The 17,441-nt window shown below is 35.4% G+C and overlaps 1 protein-coding gene across 1 annotated transcript in view; it reads right to left on the bottom strand.

Moving 5' to 3' along the window:
* Window positions 1–17,441, bottom strand: part of CNTNAP2 (contactin associated protein like 2) — a 1,672,147-nt gene that overhangs the window by 646,238 nt on the left and 1,008,468 nt on the right.

The following is a 17,441-nucleotide window of genomic DNA, read 5'->3' on the forward strand; positions in this document are numbered from 1 at the left end:
TTGGTGGGATTGTAAACTAGTTCAACCATTATGGAAAACAGTATGGCAATTCCTCAAGGATCTAGAACTAGATGTACCATATGACCCAGCCATCCCACTACTGGGTATATACCCAAAGGATTATAAATTATTCTACTACAAAGACACATGTACACGTATGTTTATTGCGGCACTATTCACAATAGCAAACACTTGGAATCAACCCAAATGTCCATCTGTGACAGACTGGATTAAGAAAATGTGGCACATATACACCATGGAATACTATGCAGCCATAAAAAAGGATGAGTTTGTGTCCTTTGTAGGGACATGGATGCAGCTGGAAACCATCATTCTTAGCAAACTATCACAAGAACAGAAAACCAAACATCGCATGTTCTCACTCATAGGTGGGAACTGAACAATGAGATCACTTGGACTCGGGAAGGGGAACATCACGCACTGGGGCCTATCATGGGGAGGGGGGAGGGGGGAGGAGGGAGGGATTGCATTGGGGAGTTATACATGATATAAATGATGAATTGATGGGTGCTGACGAGTTGATGGGTGCAGCACACCAACATGGCATAAGTATACATATGTAACAAACCTGCACGTTATGCACATGTACCCTAGAACTTAAAGTATAATAATAAAAAAAAAATAATAATAAAAAAAGAAAAAGAGTAATTTGTGTATTTCTCCTGCTAGCCTTATTTTTAGCTATTTTTGTAAATATCTTCTGTTTTTATTATAAAAGGTGGTGAAACCCATTTATAGAAGTACAAATGTTTTCTCCCTTCCACACATAGAGTACTATAAGAGGTCAGCTATGTGTTTGTTCCAGGAAGAAAATTCCTATGTTTGTTACAAAAGAAAAAGACATAGCAGCTCCTTTGATTTCATAAAATTTCTTTCTTTCCAGGCCAGGTGCGGTGGCTCACGCCTGTAAACCCAGCACTTTGGGAGGCCAAGGCGGGCAGATCACGAGGTCAGGAGTTCGAGACCAGCCTGGCCAACATGGTGAAACCCTGTTGGGTTTTATTGTATTTTATTGTAAAAATACAATAAAAATACAAATACAAAATTTATTTCTTTCTGGAACATCTGCAAATCGAAGCTTAGCTTAATTTTCCAGTTCAGGGACCGAGGTATTACTGATGTTGCCGTTGCCTAAACTAAAAGTGCTACCTCTGGCTTATCAATCAGTGATAATCTTACCACTTCTTTTCTCCAAATTTTATTTCCACAGATAATAGTCCCAACTCTTTTAGCATGGCATAAACATTAAATAATTATTCTGGAATGTGATTCCTGAACATTTTATATGTTCCTCAGCTTTAATGGGATTTACCCTAAATCATACTCTGCGTAAAGTATATGAAGACTATAGTATGATGACAACAAAGTAACTTGTGTTTTAGTATTTATGTATTTATTCAACAAATAATCTATCTTATTTTTATTCCAAAGTATTAGAAAAATATTATAATATCACTGTCTATGTTCAGAAAGCACTGGATAAAGCAATACATATGACATATTTTCAGTGGCACTATAATCAAAAGGCTATACAAAAATTGAAAATTAAATATGTAGATGAGTTTTGGGACAGTATGGGGACTTTATGCTGAAGCGTGACTCGGATGAAGATATTCTGGAGGCTCCTATTATCTGCAAATTCCTTAAAAATATCTCATCTCATCAAATGGTAAAAAGTGCCATGAGAGAGTAAACTGGGACAAGGGAAAAATAAACCAAGGGGATTAAGGCAGGAGGAGAAAGATGTGTGTGTATAAAGAAGCTCTGTGACAGAGATAGCATTAGCATCCGCAAATATTTCAAAAATACATCAGGCTGAAGATGTATTATTTAAAATACTGTATATAGAAAAAAATGATGCACTTAGAGAAATTGCAGGAAGTAAATAAAACGCCAATGCATAATTATAGTCATGAGAAAAAGACTGGTTATTTGCAGATACGTGTATGATGTGGGCCAAAAATTCCTACCACCACTTTCAGCTAGGGCATAAAAAGCTCTAATAATATAAACACTAAATATAAGGGAAAATATATGGGGCCACTATTAATCATTAATGTCTTGATACAGATTAAATCATCAGTTTTATTCCTGCCACTTAGAAAGGTCTTCAAAAAACAATGGAATTCCCTGAAGTCAGTAGGAGAGGGAAGGGAAGCTGCTGCCCTATAGGGTTGACCCAAGTAGGGTCCTGAACAGAGGAACCGGGCCCCCAGGATTGCTTTCTTCAGGCCCGTTCTGTAGAGATGACATTTAGGTAAGTCTGAGTGGGTGTGGACATCATGTAAGATCTCAGGGAATTTACATCAAACCTTCAGACATTTGCCATTCTAAATTACTCTTTAAACAACCATCTTTAATCTTGATATAAGGACAAGATGAATTTATTTTTCTCTACTTTAGACACCAACATGGCACAAGTATACATATGTAACAAACCTGCACGTTATGCACATGTACCCTAGAACTTAAAGTATAATAAAAAATAAATAAATAAATAAATAAATAAATAAATAAATAAATAAAGGACATTTATATTCCAATTTTAAAAATAATATGCTGTCCTTAAAGAGATATATGGGGATTTATGTGTCCCAAATGTGATAATTTTTAGACTTGAAGAAGGTTAATTTCCGTCTTCCTCTCTTCCTTAAATTCCGGAGAGTACAGAACAGAAATCTGTATTCAGGGTTGAAATGCTATATTATAACATATACCAACAACTTAAGTATAGCCATCATAAAGCAATACTTACAGATAGCACAGAATTATTCTTAACCTAAAAATTTAAAAATTAAGGAATCAAATATAAAATGCAAAAAATTCCATGTCTTTTTTTGAGACATGTACTTTACTCAAGTATGACTTTTCAAAAGAGAAAAAGAATAAAATACACTACAAAAATAAAAATGAATACTATAAGCATTAATACAAAGAGAAAACAGATAAAAGTGTGAAAAATAAAATATTAGGAAGGACTCATTAAAGAAACAAAGATGAGTAAAGAAGAAACCATCAAGGAAAAAAAGGTAAAAATCCCATTGTTTAGATGATGTTATTAAAAGGAAAAGGTATTTTTTAAGGATAAGTATGTTCTACCTGCTCTTAGAATAAAAAAAAAAATTCAAGCTTTTAGTGTCTTATTATGTCTTTAATGTAAGGTAGTAATATTTACTTAAATAAGCAATGATTTGAAATATCCTTGAAAATATTTCTTCTAATGGTTTTCTTTCTCCTTTTATATAACATCCTTGAATATCTCAGTCGTTAAGTAAAAATTGAGGGTCTCAGAGACTGTAGCTGACTCTTTAAGACAGCCAAGGCATTAATCCACGTGTGTGCATGGGCAGCCACCAGGAATAGAATTTATCTCAGTGCAGAGTTTCTCATTGAAAAACAGGCCAAGACTAAACAAATTGTGCATTTAGAGTTTCTTTACCTCTTTCCTCTACATTCATTTTTTTTCTTTTTCCTTTTACATTCATTTCAGTCATCCAGGGCCTTTCTACCTTTACCCACTTCCCCTTTACAAGGCATGAAAAAGAACAAAAAGACCAAAAAACCCAGCCATTGCACTTACTTGTAACATATTCATTACAATAAATAATCCAGTTCTTTGTATTCATACAAGGGCAGAGCGTTTGTGTTGTAATAGCCTTTTGAGATCAACTGTTTTAAATCACTCCCTAAACAGGATTTCTGCTGTATATTCTGGATCGCTGGCTGGTACATTTCTAGTACTTTTCAACACATTTTAATAATTTTACTAGGGAACAGTTCCAGGGATAACAACTCTAATTGTTCTTATATTGAGTACTACTTCTCCGCAGTGTTTGTGCACAGAGCTTGATTTTGCACATGAAACAATACAAAACAAATCCATTCCCTCATTATTTCAGCCCTTCGAAGTTCTGAAAACAGCTTCTTATTCCCCTAAGTCATCACTTCCCATACTATTCCCTATTCCTTTAACATTACCCATGAATGCCAGTCAATAACACCTTAAAGATAGGATCCAGGAATAGACAACAGATAGATATAATAACATGCACATGTTCTAATGGTGCCAAGTCCAGAGGGACTGAGATCTCTGTGATTTGCACACTTATCTTCTATTGATTTAGCCTTGGCTGGTAATAGCTTTTGAGCACCTGTGTCATGCTGTTACATCAGTGCCTTTCAAACGTGTCCAGGAAGCAGGGCTCTGAAAAGTCATGGGACTCTTTGTTGGAATACAATAAAATTCTGACTAGCATTAATTCTATCATTTGAATTAGGATCAATTGTACCAGCAGAAAATTTACCCATATTTAATGTATCCATTCTACTACATCTCCAAAGGACAGAATTACTTTTAGAGAATTAGGGTTCAGAATTTCTTCAGATATATAGATATATATATATATATATTTTTTTTTCTTATTTATTTATAGGAAAAGAAAATTTTATTGGAGAAAAAACACAAAATTGTAGTGAAAAAATCAATTAAACACCCCCCTAAGATACTGTGAAAAGACCATCACCCTTAACTTTTAATAGCAAAATGCCTGCTATCACCTTTGGAAGAACAGAGTTCCATGAGAATAAGGTTTAAGAATGTCTGCCTTATGTTAATCATATACTACATAGGGTGGTATAAGAGTTAGCATAGTAAGTAGAGAAAGCACTGAACTGCCACAGGGCTAATGGGTTTAATTCTGGTATATACTGACTTTGTGACCTTTAGAAACTCACTTAACTCCTCTGGCTTCAGTTTTCTTATCTTTTAAGTAAGAGACTTAGGTTAGATGATTTTTAAGGTACATTTCTATCTTAGTCTTCTTCAGGTTCCATAACAAGATACCACAACCTGGGTGTTTATTTCTTCTAGTTCTGGAGATTGGAAAGTCCAACATCAAGGTGCCATCCAATTTGGTTCCTGGTGAGGGCTCTCTCCCTGATGTGCAGACGGCTGCCTTCTTGCTGTGTCCTCACATGGCAGGGAGCCAGTGAGCTCTCTGGCATTTCTTCTTATGAGGACTAATCCTAGCAGATCAGGTCCCTACCCTTATGACCTCATTTAACTTTAATTACCTCCATAAAGGCCTTATCTCCAAATACAGTGCTGGGCTTTAATGTATGAATCTGGAGGTGGGGTGGGACAAACATTCAGTCCATAACAATTTCCATCAAGAAATTCTATTGCTTTAATCCTCTCAGTTTTTAAAAATTTTAAACCATGTTGTCATATCTGTCTCATTCTATGTCATGTAGTGAACCAAAAAGCAAATTCTTCTCCATGGAATTTCTTATTTGCTCATTATTGACTTCATAATCAATTGCCTGCTATTCCTTGGGTACTGTCCTAGGTTTTGGGAAATCATTAATAAACAAAAATGACAAAAATTCATTTCCACATGGAGCTTACTCTCCATTGGTGAGGCAGACAATGCATGAAAGTAAAATCTATACCCTGCCAGATATCGTTCAGTGTAAAGAGACCAAAATAAAGCAGAAAAGGGCATTATTAACTACTGTGGCAGGGGGAGTTGAAATTTTAGATGGCAAAGGAAGTAAGGAAGTGGTTGTGTGTATATCTGAGAGGAGAACATTCCGAGCAGAGGAAACAACAAGAATCAAGGACGCTGAGGTAGGCAAGTAGGTGATTGTTTAGGGAACAGCAAAGAGGTCAATATGATTGGAACACAGTAAATGAAAGTTAAGGTAGTAGGAGATGAAGTTCAAGAGGTAGTGAGAATCAAGTCATTTAGGTTCTGGTTGATTATTTAAAAAAAGATTTTCTTTATTACTTTGAGTGTAATGGGAAGCTATTAGAAAGTTTAGACTGGAAGAGAGTGGGGCAAAATCTGGCTAATGTTTTAACAGGATCACTCTGGGGCATTGAAAATATTTTGGAGAGCACAAAGAAGGAAGGGGATCAGTTAAGAGGCTACTGCCATAGTCCAGGTAAGAGATTAGGGCTTGAATTTGTGTGGGATTGGAAGCTTCTAGAAGGTATTCCAATTTCCTTATAGTTTGAAAATTGAGAGAGCAGAATTAGTTGTTGTTTTGGACTATATGTTGATGACTAGTTCTAGCAAATTTATCTTTAATTTCAAGTTTTTTTTTTTTTTTTTTTTTTTTTTTTTAACTACAGACAGGATTTTACCATGTTGGTTGGGTTGGTCTCAAACTTCTCACCTCAGGTGATCAACCACTTTGGCCTTCCAAAGTGCTAGGGCTACAGGCGTAAGTCACCACTCCCAGTTATTACTGACTAGCTTGTGCTATCAGTTTCTGTAATGAACATGACTTCTATCCTTTTCTAAGTGTTCCTACAAAATCTCATATGGGCTCTTGTCATAAATAGACCTCTGCACCAGCATAAATTACTTCCATTAAAAAAAACTGAACATTCAATATCTTTTGAGTAAGGATTGTTCATCCGTCAATCCAGCTGAGTTCAATTCACTTCTCTAGTTATAGCTAAAAAGCTCCTATACATGCTAGGTCTTCAGCTAGGCAAGGGGTAGTGGTGAAGGTGAGGGTATTCATATGTGATTAAGATATAACTTTCTCAAAGAAAGGATGAAAATCTGGTAGAGACTGTATACAGTCTCATAAGTGGTAGGATGTGGTTTGTAATTAAGTCATTTTAGGGGAATGGCTAATTCACTTGTGTGATCACAGGTCAAAGAGGGTGTGGATATGACTCTGATGAGGTGGCTGAATCAAGTGTGGAAGTTCTGACATGCTAAGGACTGGCTCTATTTTGTGTGAGAGCCGTTGGAGTTTTCAGGTTGTGGAATGACATGGGTATGACTGTATGTGGGAGGTGCCTCTAAAGGCAATGTGAAGTAGTCTGAGGCTGGAAGAAGGTTTCAGTGAAAGGCTGGAGTCTAGTCAGGTTACTGCTGCCTGTCTCTCTTCATTGGCGAGGAAGGTGACAATGGAGAAGAAAGAAGGCAATGGTGTCAGAGATGTTTGAAAGTAAAGGTTACAGACTCACTTACTGAATCAGGTATGATAAAGTAGAAGTCAATTCGTGTACTGGAACTGTGCAGCTGTGCAACTCTGTGAGTTGAGAAACAGAAGGCAAAAGGAAAAATATCACCTCTTTTGTGTTTTGTTTTATTCTTCTTTGAGAAAAGAAAAATCATGTCTAGTTTGAGACATACAGGTCAGAGTCCTATATTATTAAATCTCATTGCTAATCAAGAGGTCATACTTCTTTTCTGATTCCAAAATTTCAAGATCATTGGTACGTTCATGTGTTGTTGGTAGCAATAAATATGTCTCTCTCTCTCTCTATATATATATATATATATTTTTTTTTTTTTTTTCTTTTTTTTGAGATGAAGTGTTACTCTGTTTCCCAAGCTGGAGTGCAGTGGCATGATCTCGGCTCACTGCAACCTCCAACTCCCAGGTTCAAGTGATTCTCCTTCCTCAGCCTCCCTAGTAGCTGGGATTACAGGCATGCACCAGCATGCCCAGCTAATTTTTGTATTTTTAGTAGAGACATGGTTTCACTATGTTGGCCAGGCTTGTCTTGAATTCCTGACCTCATGATCCACCTGCCTTGGCCTCCCAAAGTGCTAGGATTACAGGTGTGAGCCACCATGCCTGGCCAATTACAATATATTTTAACAGCATACAATTACTTATACACATTGACCTAGTTATCTTACTCCAGAGAACTTACCTAAAATATAATTTTATATCATGTAAGTTTTATTCAAGAAGTCTGTCCCTGAAATTTTTTTGTTTCTATGAAAAAGGGAATCTAAAATGCCCCAGGATAGGGGAATGGTAAATTAGTTAGCTTATAACCTGAACAAAGAAATTGTAATTATTCAATTAGAAATATTATATAGGACTATATTTCAATACAGAAAAATATTGTGATATAATTTTCAGAGAAGATAGGAAAACACAAAATATATCAAATTCGTAAATTCATGTCAACATTCAGAATTCTACAGTAAAGATTACAAAAAGATTTTAGGCACAGAAAAAAAGGGTTAAAACAGCATCTGACTTGAAATTTGAGCCAGACAACTTCAAATCCTGCCTAAAACACACATGAAGACAAAGAAAAAATGAAAACCACAGCACTGCAAAGGAGAAATGAAACCCTACATAATGTCAGAATGTGAACGAAATTTCAGCTATGTACAATGCCCCTGTGGCCTCTATGTGGAAGGCCAACAAGAAACAAAGCAAATCCACTGGCCTAACAAAATAGAAAGGCACTTTGTTCTTGCAGCTATAGCCTCCCTGCCTTAGAAATGTCACCCCCGAATCAACCACAAAGGCTCATTCAGCCCCCTTAGGGATGAGGGTTCTTTGTCAGAGTTGTATGTTGCTAATATCTTTAATTCTATGACTTTCGTCTCCACTTTATTTATAGCATCTTTTCATGCACAGAAGTTCTTAAGTTATTTTCCTTATGATGTGTTCTTCTTTGTGTGTAAAAGTATGTTCTAACCTGAGGTTATTAAGATTTTTCCTATATTGTCTTCTAAAAGCTTTATAGTTTCACTTTTCACATCAATCTGTCATCAACTAGGAATTGCTTTCTGTATATGGTGTGATGCAAAAGGCCAATTTCATTTTTTCCTATGTACACTGATTAATCTCAGCCTCATTTATTAAGACATAGTTGTTTTTTACTGTAACTACTCTATGTCACTACCTTGGTTATAAATCTAGCATTTATAAATGCATATATCAATTTTTGAGTCCTCTATTCTATTCCATTAATGTGTTTATTCTTATGCCAAATTACACTTTCATCATGATTCTTTCTTTACAATACAGCTTCATGTATGGTAGAAAAATTTCTTCCATGTTCTTCTTTTAGAGTGTTTTGGCTAGTCTTGGCCCTAGGCTTTTCCATCTACAGTTTAGAACCAGCTTATTTATTTTCACCAAAGAAAAGCCTGTTGGAATTTAGATTGCTATTTCATTTACTCTACAGATCAATTTTGGAAGAGTAACATCATTAAAATATTCAGTCTTCCAATTCATGATCATACTTCATCTCTCTATTTATGTCAATCTTTTATATCTCTCATTAAGTTTTATACTTTTTCCCCTAGAGAACTAACACATCCATTAGATTATGTAGAATTACTTGATATTTTTATACCATTGTGAAGATATTTTTTAAAAATCTCATTTTCTCTTTGCTACTTTTATTATCTTTCTAAGTCTATTCTGAGATAGTAAATCAAAAAATTTGGAAAATATAGAAAGCCACAAAGGAAATATACAAACAGTTTCATTCTACTCTTTATCACCATGAATGCATATTTTAATTCTATAATGACATTCTTAGTGTCTTTGGAAACTAGAAATCCTTGCTTATCTTATCCATTTCCCCACTCCTTCCTCTTTTGTTTTTTCTCATCCTGTTAGACAGAAAGTAGAGGGAAACCTATAGTGCAGTATTGCAACTTTGAAATAGAATTTTAGGCAAGGAAATAATTTTCAAAAAGCAACACTGCAGTAGTGTAGACTATAGATTGTAGATTGTCATAGATCATGTGTAATCAGCCTGTAACCCAAGCACATAATGGAGACAGCAAGATGTTAATCTTGGTATGGCAGAGCCACATTCAATGGCTACAAATAAGGAATTGAACTACGAATTACACCTTGACCTCAATGAGAATTAGACTCTTGCTCAAAAGGATGAGTGTATATAGTGTCTCACACACACACAAGGACAATGAACAAATCTTTAATGATCTCCTCTTTTTTAAGGAAAAATAAACAAAAAAGTCAATAGAGTCAAAATATTAAGAGCTAACATTTCCTGAGTCTATACAAAGTGATTTACATGTACTAGCTCATTTAATCTCAACACTCCTAGACATTGGTTATGATCATCATCTCTACTTTGTAGCTGAGGACACTATGCCACAGCATGCCATGTAACCCAGGGGACTCCATCACACATACTCTCCCAGTGTTAGTCTATTGTTTTATAGCTAAGCATTTCTTATACATATCTTGCCAAAGTCAGATTATGCAAACAAAAATGTTAATACAAGCCAGTCAATGGTCTTTATAGATATCTTATGGAGCAAAATATATCAGTCATCCACAGCTTCTTCACCTAGAACTATGAATAGTTATAATTACTGTATGCTTTGCCTTTAAATGCAAGCATAGTCTCTCTGCTCTTCCTTCAATAGCAAAGAATGTCCCTCCCTACCACCTATCCCATCAAAATTTTACCCTGTTTCTATTTTGGCTCCCTTGTGAATAACACCTTTTCAAATATTGGCTTTTTCTTTGGATAATCAAACACTTCACTATAGTTCACATGAAGTATGCATGTTATTCAAAATAATCAAACAGAAGAAAAATGATATTTACATTGTGTTCTTATGAGAAAGTTATTCCAGACACCTTGCTGGTGTTTAAGTGCCAGCTAATTCTGACACTCTCAGCTCACAGCGAACATAGTATGTGCTGTTCAGAAGGGGCGAATTCTTCAAAAATGACCTTCTGGAAAGTATACTTGAAAAATGTTATTAGAATGTTTATTCTTCTTTCTTCTGATGATGCATAATTTGATTCCATTGTATTATTTGCCAATTAGCATAAATTGACCAAATCTACTAACTGAATCATATAAAATCTTTCACCACATGTGCTAATTACATTTTTGCTAATATTTTGCTAATTTCATTTTCATTTCCAAAAGTACTCATTTAAGAAGTTTAAGAAAGATTAACATGTTATTTTTCTTCTGTGAATAACTGCATTTTGATTTTTTTTAAATGATGCAAAAATCTCTTATTTCTCCTGTTAAACGAGAAGGAAAAGGAAAATAAAGTACCTTCTCTGAAGTGGAATTCTACATCTATGTTTTTCAGTAATGGCCTATATTACAATTTAGCAAAATCTTTTGGCTGATTTTAAAAGTATCTGCCTTTCTAAAGTATTGTTTTCGGTTCATAATGTTTTTGTAGCTCATATTGAAGAATAAACTGAAATAAACAACTGACTCTGGTTTATAGCAGTAATCACACCTTCAAAAGGTATCATTAATGCCATTAAAGATGAGTTGCCTCAAGCCTCAGTTGTTCTCTGTGACACTTGAGGCCATTAATAAGCACATCAGTCATCAATTGCTTATTTTGTCCTCTTACAAGTGGCCTCAAATTAATCAACTTTACAGAAATTCTCTTTTAAAGACAGTGGGAAGATAAGAAATAAATACACATTTTAATGACAAAAGTTCAGAAAGAGAAAATTAAAAAGTATTCTATTTTTCCCATTTATCTTTTCACTCAATCAAGCTATATGCATTAAGCTCAAATTATGCTCTAAGCACTAATATAGTAAAGAGTTTACATATAGGACATGAATAGATTACTATTAAAAAGTTTGGCTTCATGATACATTTTAATATGAATTGTTCGGTCGTACACTTCCTCCCAATTTACTAATTTCCATTTTAGGTTCTGAACTCTTGGCCTTCCCACTCAGTTTCTCTGAGTTTTGCAAAGCAGCAGAACATAAACCCTTTCGCCTCTATAGATATGTTTTCTGATGAGTAATATTGTAAACATATTTCTGTACTCAAATTTTTCTGTGGTCTTCGACCTTTTCAGATGAGACATTACAAAAAAACCTTTTGATTCCGGTACATAATGAAATGAAGGCAGAAATAAAGATGTTCTTTGAAACCAATGAGAACAAAGATACAACATACCAGAATCTCTGGGACACATTTAAAGCAGTGTGTAGAGGGAAATTTATAGCACTAAATGCCCACAAGAGAAAGCAGGAAAGATCTAAAATTGACACCCTAACATCACAATTAAAAGAACTAGAGAGGCCAGAGCAATCACATTCAAAAGCTAGCAGAAGGCCAGAAATAACTAAGATCAGAGCAGAACTGAAGGAGATAGAGACATAAAAAACCCTCCAAAAAATCATTGAATCCAGGAGTTGGTTTTTTGAAAAGATCAACAAAATTGACAGACCGCTAGCAAGACGAATAAAGAAGAAAAGAGAGAGGAATCAAATAGACGCAATAAAAAATGATAAAGGGGATATCACCACCGACCCCACAGAAATACAAACTACCATCAGAGAATACTATAAACACCTCTACGCAAATCAGCTAGAAAATCTAGAAGAAATGGATAATTTCCTGGACACTTACACTCTTCCAAGACTAAACCAGGAAGAAGTTGAATCCCTGAATAGACCAATAGCAGGCTCTGAAATTGAGGCAATAATTAATAGCCTACCAACCAAAAAAAGTCCAGGACCAGATGGATTCACAGCTGAATTCTACCAGAGGTACAAGGAGGAGCTGGTAGCATTCCTTCTGAAACTATTCCAATCAATAGAAAAAGAGGGAATCCTCCCTAACTCATTTTATGAGGCCAACATCATCCTGATACCAAAGCCTGGCAGAGACACAACAAAAAAAGAGAATTTTAGACCAATATCCCTGATGAACATCGATGCAAAAATCCTCAATAAAATACTGGCAAATCGGATTCAGCAGCACATCAAAAAGCTTATCCACCATGATCAAGTGGGCTTCATCCCTGGGAGGCAAGGCTGGTTCAACATTCGCAAATCAATAAACGTAATCCAGCATATAAACAGAACCAAAGACAAGAACCACATGATTATCTCAATAGATGCAGAAAAGGCTTTTGACAAAATTCAACAGCCCTTCATTCTAAAAACGCTCAATAAATTTGGTATTGATGGAACGTACCTCAAAATAATAAGAGCTATTTATGACAAACCCACAGCTAATATCATACTGAATGGGCAAAAACTGGAAAAATCCCCTTTGAAAACTGGCACAAGACAGGGATGCCCTCCCTCACCACTCCTATTCAACGTAGTGTTGGAAGTTCTGGCTAGGGCAATCAGGCAAGAGAAAGAAATCAAGGGTATTCAGTTAGGAAAAGAAGAAGTCAAATTGACCCTGTTTGCAGATGACATCATTGTATATTTAGAAAACCTCATTGTCTCAGCCCAAAATCTCCTTAAGCTGATAAGCAACTTCAGCAAAGTCTCAGGATACAAAATTAATGTGCAAAAATCACAAGCATTCTTATACACCAGTAACAGACAAACAGAGAGCCAAATCAGGAATGAACTTCCATTCACAATTGCTTCAAAGAGAATAAAATACCTAGGAATCCAACTTACAAGGGATGTAAAGGACCTCTTCAAGGAGAACTACAAACCACTGCTCAGTGAAATCAAAGAGGACACAAACAAATGGAAGAACATACCATGCTCATGGATAGGAAGAATCAATATCGTGAAAATGGCCATACTGCCCAAGGTTATTTATAGATTCAATGCCATCCCCATCAAGCTACCAATGAGTTTCTTCACAGAATTGGAAAAAACTGCTTTAAAGTTCATATGGAACCAAAAAAGAGCCCGCATTGCCAAGACAATCCTAAGTCAAAAGGACAAAGCTGGAGGCGTCACGCTACCTGACTTCAAACTATACTACAAGGCTACAGTAACCAAAACAGCATGGTACTGGTACCAAATCAGAGATATAGACCAATGGAACAGAACAGAGTCCTCAGAAATAATACCACACATCTACAGCCATCTGATCTTTGACAAACCTGAGAGAAACAAGAAATGGGGAAAGGATTCCCTATTTAATAAATGGTGCTGGGAAAATTGGCTAGCCATAAGTAGAAAGCTGAAACTGGATCCTTTCCTTACTCCTTATACGAAGATTAATTCAAGATGGATTAGAGACTTAAACGTTAGACCTAATACCATAAAAACCCTAGAAGAAAACCTAGGTAATACCATTCAGGACATAGGCATGGGCAAGGACTTCATGTCTAAAACACCAAAAGCAATGGCAGCAAAAGCCAAAATTGACAAATGGGATCTAATTAAACTAAAGAGCTTCTGCACAGCAAAAGAAACTACCATCAGAGTGAACAGGCAACCTACAGAATGGGAGAAAATTTTTGCAATCTACTCATCTGACAAAGGGCTAATATCCAGAATCTACAAAGAACTCAAACAAATATACAAGAAAAAAACAAACAACCCCATCAAAAAGTGGGCAAAGGATATGAACAGACATTTCTCAAAGGAAGACATTCATACAGCCAACAGACACATGAAAAAATGCTCATTGTCACTCGCCATCAGAGAAATGCAAATCAAAACCACAATGAGATACCATCTCACACCAGTTAGAATGGCAATCATTAAAAAGTCAGGAAACAACAGGTGTTGGAGAGGATGTGGAGAAATAGGAACACTTTTACACTGTTGCTGGAATTGTAAACTAGTTCAACCATCATGGAAAACAGTATGGCAATTCCTCAAGGATCTAAAACTAGATGTACCATATGACCCAGCCATCCCACTACTGGGTATATACCCAAAGGATTATAAATCATGCTGCTATAAAGACACATGCACACGTATGTTTATTGCAGCACTATTCACAATAGCAAAGACTTGGAATCAACCCAAATGTCCATCTGTGACAGACTGGATTAAGAAAATGTGGCACATATACACCATGGAATACTATGCAGCCATAAAAAAGGATGAGTTTGTGTCCTTTGTAGGGACATGGATGCAGCTGGAAACCATCATTCTTAGCAAACTATCACAAGAACAGAAAACCAAACACCACATGTTCTCACTCATAGGTGGGAACTGAACAATGACATCACTTGGACTTGGGAAGGGGAACATCACACACTGGGGCCTATCATGGGCGGGGGGGAGGGATTGCATTGGGAGGTATACCTGATATAAATGATGAATTGATGGGTGCTGACGAGATGATGGGTGCAGCACACCAACATGGCACAAGTATACATATGTAACAAACCTGCACGTTATGCACATGTACCCTAGAACTTAAAGTATAAAAAAAAAAAAAACAAAAAAAAACAAAAAAAAAACCTTTTGATTCCAAAACTTTGAGGATATCATGGTAAATTTCTTAAAGGAAGTTTTTGCTACTGTTTAGGGAAGACTGTTGAGAGTGAAAGCAATGTTTCCTCACTGGAATAGTTCAGGTTCTTCTGCTGCCTGAGAGCAGGTGATAAGCTGCCTGGAAATAGGATCCAGACCCTAGATATTCCATTCTGTTTATGGATTGTTCATTTCAGTTCAATTTACAGGCTCCCATAGAAAAAAAACATAATCTCCTTTCTTTCTCTTTCTCTCATTTCCTACCTTGAAAGTTTCTTCAGAAATCTCATGACAAATGATGCAATTATAACTGTGGCTTATTTTTCCTGTAAGAAAGCCTTTGTTTCTCTGAAAAGTACACCAATTCTTTCTCATATGAAGACGCTTCACCTCTTACTTCACCTATCTGGATACTGCAGACACTAAGGATTCAGCCTCACCTTTCATTCCCTCGGTACTTCCAATCTCCTCCATCTGTCTTACATGTCTGTTTGGAAAATTAGGTATAATAATGCATTTAAAGCCCAGAACACAGCCCTATAAACAATAATATTATTTAGTGGCAGTAATAATAAGCAGTAAAATGAAAAGGGCTTTTCTTGAAAGTAAATATATTCACAAATGATTACACATCTGAAGATAACGGACAAGAGAAAAAAGTAGTAAGTGACCAACTTACATTTGTGGCATCCATTATTTACTTCAAAATTTGTATCTTAGGAAATGATATGTATTATGGAAATTTCTTTCTAATTAGCCTGGAGTCCACTCAGAGCTGTCAGTGATACACCAAAATAAAGAAGGTTTATTTAGCTCAAACTGCAAGTCTAAGAAGCGTTTGAGGTGTTTTTTGGTTGTTGTTTTGTTTTTTTGTTTTGTTTTGTTTTTTTTGGTAGTGCAGTAATTTGTTCAAAATTCTGTTTACATGTTGTACTTTACAAATGTAAACAGTTTAAAGGTATCCTTTATTCTATATGGAGAAAATACTTCTATATCAAACAACTGTTTTAAAATGTAGTAATGATTTCAAATAAATGTTTAGGGTAGGAATGGATTAAGTATAGTTAATTTAGTTAAACTTTAACAACTCAATAGGGAGTAAATAACGGTGTCTGCTACAATATATTGATGATTTAGCAACAGATAAATTGTCAGTACTTTTTTCATAGAAGGAACATCTATGCTTATTTCAGAAATTTTTTGTCACATTTTCAGTAATCTGAAATCTTTCAATAAAAAGTAGAAACATTTAATTCTTATTCATAACAAACTATTAGTTGATTACCTAGAACAGATGAGGGATACAGGAGAAAGAACAGGACACAGGATTTTGGGGGAAAATATCTACCAAACTCTGTGTGGAGTTTAATGCATTAAATTTTCCATTCCTTTGAAATTTTGTACAATAGAACTAATGAACAGAGACCTAATACAAATGAGCTTAAGCAAAAATAGAATTTATTGGTTCAAGTACTTGAAAGTTCAGGATTAAGACTAGGATTAAGACTGATCATAGGCACACTAAACAATCCAGAAAGCTCCAATGATGTCAATAAATGAGTGAGACTCAGTATCTGCCCCCTTCTCTCCCGCTCCCTCACGGATACCAGAGGAGCATTATACATCATGATACAGATCAACCTGGACACATCTTGTTAATGTATAACCTTTCTTCTACTTCACCTACACCGTTATTACCCAATAGGTCTAAAGGAATGATTTCATAAGGAATATCAAACAATTATGTAATGAGTTTTTATGAAGAATTGATTCCATAGGCTAAAAGTATTATTCATAACAGAATATTTTTGAAAGTCTGTAATTATAAAAACAGGTACCAACTTTCCAAATTTTTCTTAGTGTATAATCAGCTTTATTGAAGTGTAATTTACATACCATAAGATGTACTCATTTAAAGTGCACAGTTCAATTAGTTTTGACAAATGCATATATCTGTGTCACCTCCTCAATCAAGACATTTAATATTGCCATCAACCCCCAAAAGTTCCTGTGCCTCTTTGTGGTCAATTCTGTCTACCCCTGGCCCCAGCTTACCACTGATCTCATTTCCATCACTAAAGATGAGGCTCCCTTGTTCTAGAATTTTATAGAAATAAAACCATAGTGTCAACTCTATTAAGTTCGCTTCTTTCGTTCATGTTGTTGTAGAGATTCATCCATATTGTACCCTAAGTCAGCAGTTTGTTCTTTCCTGCCTTTTTTGGCTAGGTAGTATTCCATTGTATGAGTATATCAACCTTTGTTTATTCATTTCCATGTTGATTTAGAATAAACTATTGAATTAGTTCTAATTAGGAGATATTTTAAATTAAGCAAGTTCTTATGTGGCTATATGTCTTCATTTCTTTTGGGTAAATCCTGAAAATAAAAGAGATGGATCATAATGATAACCACCCACATGTTTCACTTTATACACAATCATAAATGGTTTTTCAAAGTGTTCATAACAG

The sequence above is a fragment of the Rhinopithecus roxellana genome, chromosome 6, assembly GCF_007565055.1.
Source record: "Rhinopithecus roxellana isolate Shanxi Qingling chromosome 6, ASM756505v1, whole genome shotgun sequence".
Lineage (NCBI taxonomy): Eukaryota > Metazoa > Chordata > Mammalia > Primates > Cercopithecidae > Rhinopithecus > Rhinopithecus roxellana.